The 8,090-nt window shown below is 34.8% G+C and overlaps 1 non-coding gene across 1 annotated transcript; it reads right to left on the bottom strand.

Moving 5' to 3' along the window:
• Window positions 1-3,072: 3,072 nt before the first annotated feature.
• LOC121223930 (small nucleolar RNA R71) lies at window positions 3,073-3,179 on the bottom strand. The gene has a single exon (XR_005921397.1). It is a non-coding gene; the product is annotated as a small nucleolar RNA R71 (small nucleolar RNA).
• Window positions 3,180-8,090: the final 4,911 nt, after the last annotated feature.

Raw genomic sequence — 8,090 nt, 5'->3', positions numbered from 1 at the left:
TGAATCAAAATTGAATTCAAGGGGAAAAACAAAAAGAGTTAGGAAAAGCCGAAAGAAAAATAATCTAATTCTACTGCTAAACTACTAAGGTTTTTGAAGGCGTCTAGGATGACTTAGATACTTCAAACCCCTAATGTCTTATTTATAGATGTGTTGGCAACCCAAATTAGGTCTTCGGCATGTCCTAGGTTTTCATATAAAGTTGATTGCCCGGATGAAAATAACCTTGATAAACTTAGGGAACACGATGACCTGTGTTGAGCCACACCCTTTGCGTGGTGCAACACGACACCCAATTTCTACCTTGTGCCGTTCGTTTTGTGCTTTGACATTCTAGGAAGCTTATGCATCACTCGACCCTTACTTCCACATTAATTGGGCCTTTATATTTCCATCCTACACACTCAATTAAATCAATTAGTACTACCTAAGGCCTGTGTCGGCCTATTGGGTCACAACACTTAAAAAATGTGTTAAAAAATATTTATTTTATTAATATTTAATCCTACGGCCTAATTACCGAAAACAAAATATAAAATACTCAATTTCCTAGAAAACAATCTCTTTAAGTGCAGAATTGACCTGAATTAACTATTACATCTGACAACAAGTCAAATACCCTCACACTTAATTCTTTGTTTGTCCTCAAGCAAACTAAACAAAACAAAATAAAAACCAAAAATAAACTAAAACTGAAAACAGGAAATAAACATGCAAAAATAAGAAAATGTACTTGATCTAGCTTGATACATGAGATTGGATTGGAGCATCGACACTAGATAGATTTGCTTATATATATAACTCTAGCTAGAAATTTAAACAATTGAAAGTTGTTTACACCTAAACAGATTAATTCAATAAATTACAAAGTAAACAAGTTTAAGAAAATTAAATATATAGATCCATCAAAATGTTTATACGAATATAGTATTTATTTTTGCAGGGTATAGTTAGTTCAAATATTTTTTTCCTACTCGATTTATTTTTGTCCATGCTTTGAACTCTAATGCAATAATATTTCCCCGATAATCCTTTATGATTTTTTTATTTTTTTGTGCCAATACAATCGAGATTTTTCTCAGGCACTTTTTATAAGGGTTATATTAGTCACATTGCATCATTTCAATAACCATGGATTTTACTGAGTATTTTCTTTTTAATTCGAACATATTATACTTTTACAAATATAATTCGAACAGATTCTACCTTTATCACTTGGTATATTTAATCTCTTTTTTCCTATTTACAGTCTAATAAACTAAACTAATTAGTCTAAATATAAACAAACTAAATTATTTAATTTAAGGCTAGATTTATAATTTAAAAAAAAACAACCTAGATATATGCTTTTAACAAATCACTTGTATTTCTACAAGCTCAAGCACAAAGAAAAAATGCAATTAAAAAATAAACTAAAAACGAAAAAAAGAAAATAACCGAAAAATTAAAAAATTTCCCAAGTCACCCCCACACTTTATTCGGCACATTGTCCTTAATGTGCAATTAAAAATATAAAGGAAAGATGTTACCCGATTGACGTGATACGTGCAATCTCAATTAGTGGGTGATAATTCTTGAAAAGAGTTATATTTTAGGCCTTTAGACCTAGCTAATTGCTTGTATTTTGGTACATTTAGTGGCATGTTAGGACATTTTATTAGTATTTTTATCATTTGCATTAGGAGCTTTGGACTGTGCTTACATGTTAGATACTTTTAATTGCGTGTGGAAAGGTTGTGTTTGGTGGTTTGGCAGGTGTAGGATGTTGAGAAAGAAATAAAGGAGTGAAGGTTTGCTGGGGCAAAAGGTTGGATAGTTTGCTACCTTGTATGTCGTGGCAATTCAGAGAGATGACCGAGTCAACACTCAATGCATACCAATCTCAGCCCAACTCTACTTGTACCAAAAAAAATCTACCTAAAAAAAGGAGAGGATATCGTGGGCTGTTGGAGCTATCCTAGGAAGAAAAGCTTATAAAAAGCCAAAGGTGGAAACCCTAAAGGATGTGGAGATTCAAAGGCAACAATAGAGGGTAATGGCTACGTAGAGACGGAAAGAGAAAGCTGAAGGCAATCCCTCTCAGCCACCACAGGACACTGTACTGCTGGATTGCGGATTGGTTTGGCAACAACCATCTTCCTAAGTTCTTCCATTATTTCTATTTTTGTTCTCCTATAAATTGATTTGATCGAAACAATGTTAGATGTTATTTTGAACTTGAATTTTAATTGCCAACCCATGAATTAAATATCATAGGGTTGGGATTGCATGATGAAACTTTTATTTTCTTTAATGGTTGAAGCATATATTTGATTGAATCTACTGTTTCACTCAATTGCTTTTATTTCTTAACTGTATGTGTACATTCTCTAGACATAGATGAGTATGCAGTATGCACATAAACTGAATCTAATTTTGAAAAGGTTGGATTGGTTGGACTGAAATTTAATGATACAAGTGGGTATTCAATCGAATACCTGCAGTAGACTCTAGACATAGAGCAATGTTTGTATAGAATGAAGGCGAAACAATGTAGAGTCCCGTGTTAGGGCCTATAGACACAAGCCAGGTAACTTTAGACCTTGCTCTCGAAAGAAGCAGATCAGTTTAGGTCTCTTCCAAGTAGTAGGTTAAGTACGATTTGCTGAGGCATTAATGAAAGTAAGGACAGATTCTTAGTAATCCCAACTTTCCAATCAACATTGTAAACCTTCTATCCTTTGCCGTAGTATCTTTGCCATAGCATTCTTAGTTGTTTATTTATTGGCTCGCATTTTATTCATGTAATTATTCTTGTAATTGCCATTGCAGTTTTACTTTTCCTTTGCCTTAACATTTTGGTGGACTGCCCACTGAAGATCCAATACTGCATTTATGACTTTTTCTAGAGGTTTGTGACTTGTTTAGACAACAGGGTGTTCCTGAAGACGCTCTGCGACTTAAACTATTTCCATATTCTTTAAGAGATCGTGCGAGAGCATGAATGAATGCTTTACCATTGGAAATAGTGGCATCATGGAATGATCTTTGTTAGAGGTTTTTGCTACAGTATAATCCCCAAGCATGAATGCTAAGCTTAGAAATGACATCACATCTTTTCGGCAATTGGAGAATGAAACACTATATGAAGCTTGGTAACAATTTAAAGACTTAATTTATAAATGTCTGATGCATGGATTCCAACACTAGACTCAAATGAATATATTCTATAATGGTTTGAATGCACATACGAGGATGGTAGTTGCTACTTCTGCCAATTGTACTTTGTTGGATAAATCTTATAATGAAGCATATAAGATTTTAGAAAAGATTTCCAATAATGATTATCAATATCCTACCACAAAGGTTGAGACGGGCAAGAGAGCTGCTGGTACTATGAAGTTGGACATAATCACTTCATTGACAGTCCAGGTATCTTCTTTGACTAATATGATTAAAACAATGAAAAGGCCTACTACAGTCCAGTAGATAAAATCAGCCGAACTATCATGTGTTTATTGTAGTGAAGGTCATGTGTTTGATCAATGCCCATCAAATCCAGCATCCGTGTGCTATATGGGTAATTTCAACCGAAACAATAACCCCTATTCCAACACGTATAATCTTAGGTAAAAGCAACATCCGAACTTTAGTTGGAATAATTAAGGTGTGGGGAATTTTAACAATACGACAAGATAGAATGCCATCAATGCACCGTTTGTTTATACTCAACCTGTGTTGAGGCAAAATGTCTAGCAAGATCAGGCATCTGTTTCATCATCATCATTTATTGAAGCCTTGCTGGAAGAGTATATGGCCAAGAATGATGTTGTAATTCAGAGTTAGGCTGCGTCTCTCCGAGCTATTGAGAATCAAGTGGGGCAAATAGCGAATGCTTTAAATTCGAGACCACAAGGAGCGTTGCCAAGTGATACTGAGAATTTGATATCATAAGGGAAGGAGTAATGCAAGGCCATCACTCTTAGAAGCAAAACTCTACTTGATGACATTGCTTAAGATGCCATAGTAGGAGAGGATGATTCGAATAACAACTAGGTAAATATCCCAGAGTTGTTTGAAAAACATACTAAACCTAAAAAGGGTAAGTAGTAAAATTCTGGGCCAGAATCAGAACACGTTGTCAACAATAATGCCATGGCAAAACAATATCAACAACCTGAAGGATATTTAGTTCAAAAGATTTTTGGATGTTTTGAAGGAACTCCATAGCAACATACCACTGGTTGAAGCTTTGGAGCAAATGCCCAACTACATGAAATTTATGAAAGATATATTGTGAAAGAAGCACAAATTGAGAGAATTTGAGACTATTGCTCTCTTGAAGGGTGCATAGTAATGTTGACAAATAAATTACCTTCGAAGTTGAAGGACCCAGGGAGTTTCACTATCCCATGTTCAATTGGAAATCATTATATTGGTAAGGCGTTATGTGATCTATATATTAGGAAAACCACAGTTATAACACAGTCAAAATGAAACCATTCAACATATTATATCCATCACAACAATTAACTAACTACATAATCTTTCCAACATCATAATAGCATAGAGTACTGAAATTACTAATAGTAGAGTTTAAAGGAAAGATAAAAGGGTTTGATTGAGCTCCCGTAGCGCCGACCCGTTCAAGCCTGAGAGCCACTTGAGATCCAATCAACAACGAAATGAGTTATGAACTCAGTGCGTAAAAGACGTTATTCCTACCCCCATCCGCTACACACCATCTTCGGCCATCCCAACTCACTGTTAAAGACGTTCAATGCCCAACCAACTCTACACACCATAGAGTGTCTATGTGACACATTTACAGAAATGTAATCTAGCTACTAGATTAAAATGCGACAAAGCACCAGATTCGTATTTATACGCATCGTGACTTAACCACTGATTTAGAGCAGATTACTTCCTTCTTCACAATATCCCAACCCATGCAAATGTAGATTACAAATATCCACAACAAGTGTTCAGACATTCCAACTCATTTCTCAAATAGATAATACAGATCAGTATAAAAAATAGCCATCACAATACACATACATTTATATCATCCATATATCAGTATTAGAGCATCAGAGAGTCCTCATACAATCAAATTTAGACCATTCATACATTGTGGAGATTATTGCTAATGTTGGAAAACACTCATGACCTCAGAAACAAGATTCAGATCCAATTTATATGCCACATGGCCTAGACACACGCCCATGCCCTTGCCCGTGTGGCTCACACTGCCTGGACATACGTATATGTCCTCTGACCGTGTAATTCTAAATCACAAATAGTGAGTTATACGACCTGGACACACGCCCATGTCCTTGCCCGTGCGGTTCACATAGCCTGGGCACACGTCTATGTCCCTGACTGTGTGGTCTTAAATCATAAACAGTGAGTTACATAGCCTAGACACACATTTGTGTCCGTTGCTTGTGTGAACCCTTCACTAACATGGCCAGACACAGCCTGGACACACGCCCATGTCCCTTGCCTGTGTGGCTCAAATTTGATGAACAGTGAGTTGCACAGCCTGGCGCACGACCATGTAGCTTACATGGCCTGGGCACAAGCCCATGTCCCTGGCCGTGTGGCGTCGACATCCACATTTTTTTTGCGTTCAAAATTCCTTAAATTAAGGGTTTTTAGTATGCACCTAAAGACATTTTGAAGCGATAAGAACGTAGAGAGTCTCTGAAGCCTAAAACAACCATCCAATCATTCAATCAACCGAATTTAACGACAATAAATCATAATTATACACAGAAACTTATGTCGAAAACCTGTACATAAAACCTTTAATGGAATCGGCACTTACTAAAAGATTAACTTTGATTACTCGAAGTATCCTACTGAGATACGTTACTTTCATCACCTATTCCTAAAATAAGGAACCAACATCGTTTAACAATGAGAATTCATCCATTAGCGCAAACTATCAACAATACGACACCGTCGTTTCTTAGAAATTTTAACGAATTATCATAATTGACATCCCAGAAGACGTACTTACACGGCCCGTACAACAGATCAAAATGAGAAGTTCAACAATCGACAATAGCACGTTCAAACGATATAAAAAAAAAGAAAAAGAAAAAGAGATGGTAAAAAGAAGGAAAAACTTAAAAAGGAAAGAAGTGGAAGAAAAAAAATAAACATTTAAAATATTTTGTTTTAACCGCTAGCGAATTTTCGACAACAATCAAAATATGTCGTAACGCATATGATTGGACTCGAACACGGGACCAAACAGAATACAGAGACTTAACCAATGAATCAACAGGCTCATTCTTGACACAGGTTTACACAGAATTACACTGAACTATGTAATGCATGGATAGGGGTTGTTTCAAAATAATAAAACTTTTAACAATGCGACTCGAACTCCAGACCTTAACACAATAGCAAAACACAGAGCCACAAATACAAAAATTAATTACTGCAAAATCTCACAATTAACTTCTCAAAATTTTAGGGCGTTACATACACAGAAAATAATTCAACCTAAAAGTGCCTAACCAATATGCCTCATTTGGCACCACAATATAACAAAACTAATTCTATCTATTCAATTCAACCATACCATTCATGCATTCCTTGTACATTCATCATAACAATCTCATTTCAATACATTAATACACATTCAATTAGACATATCTATATTCACTTCACATACGCACAAGTATGATTCAACTTATCAAAATCAACATCATCAACCTCACTTTCACACAAGACCATATATAAACATACCAAAATAAGAATTTCACGAGTCCAACATCAAGCACATATATACATTATACCTATTACATGCCACTTATAACTGAGCCAAAATGAACAAAAGACTACCAAAAGAGACGCTGGATAGTATGAGCCTAAAAGTGATCAGTAGCCGAGTTCCACAAAGATGCAACTATAGAAGTTAGGAAATTAAAACGGGGTAAACATTGACATGCTTAGTAAGTTCATAGGTACATAAACAATAGTCTTACCTTAGATTCACATTTAAGTAAATAGAATTAACTAGTTTAAATCATTTTCTTGTCAAGACATTTTACAACAGCAAGGTGAGTATATCACAAATCAAATCATATAATCTTCCCAAATCCATTCAATATGATACATAATAGTATCATTTGGTCAAAACTATAAAACCTATGAATCAAATTAACTATTTGATCATATCCATTCATAAACACATTCTTTTCAACTTATCACATACATAATCAAATAATGTTTTGCTTTTAAACATATAACCTTGTTACCACATCTCACATTTCCAAAGCGAGCGTTTCATACATATAAACTATAAACTTTCCATTCATTTTTATATCATTTCCAAACAACTTTTAAACACATATTCATCATTCATTCAATTCCATCAGTTAACATTTCCAGAGTCATACAAACATATCATTTCCAAGCAACTCATGAAGTCAATCAAAATATTTTATTTTAACAGTTAGCCTGATGAACTAAACAATAAGATATAGATACAAGGGTAACTACACCACACCAAGGTATCGTACTGCAAAACCTGTAGGCATAGTATTGTATCATCCCTCCACCACACCAAATAGCTCAAAATAGTGATAACTACACCACACCAGTGCACCGTAGTGCAAAGCCCAAAGGCACTGTTATGTGTCATGTATCATATCATCCCACCACCACACCAAAGTCTCTATAAAGACAAAGCTCCATAATTCGCAACAAATGTAGAATTTCATCTTAAACTGTGATATCTCTATCAAATATTTTAGTTTGTATCATCTTTTACACATATCCTGTACAAACACACAATCAAACCTATTGGAATGCCAATTGTATCTATTCCTACATTTATTCAACCTCTTTTAACATATCGAAACATTTAATACAACCATTAATAACGTTTTGTACTATTCCAATCATAATTCAAGATATACTCCATATAATATTTTACACATATCCCGTACAAACACGCAATCAAACCCATTGGAATGTCAATTGTATCTATTCCTACATTCATTCAACCTCTTTTAACATATCGAAACATTTAATACAACCATTAATCACGTTTTGTACTGTTCCAATCATAATTCAAGATATACTCTGTATCA

This window comes from Gossypium hirsutum, chromosome D11 (assembly GCF_007990345.1).
Source record: "Gossypium hirsutum isolate 1008001.06 chromosome D11, Gossypium_hirsutum_v2.1, whole genome shotgun sequence".
NCBI classification, from domain to species: domain Eukaryota; kingdom Viridiplantae; phylum Streptophyta; class Magnoliopsida; order Malvales; family Malvaceae; genus Gossypium; species Gossypium hirsutum.
The sequence above is the reverse complement of the archived record's forward strand: the minus strand, read 5'-3'. Positions and strand labels throughout refer to the sequence as shown.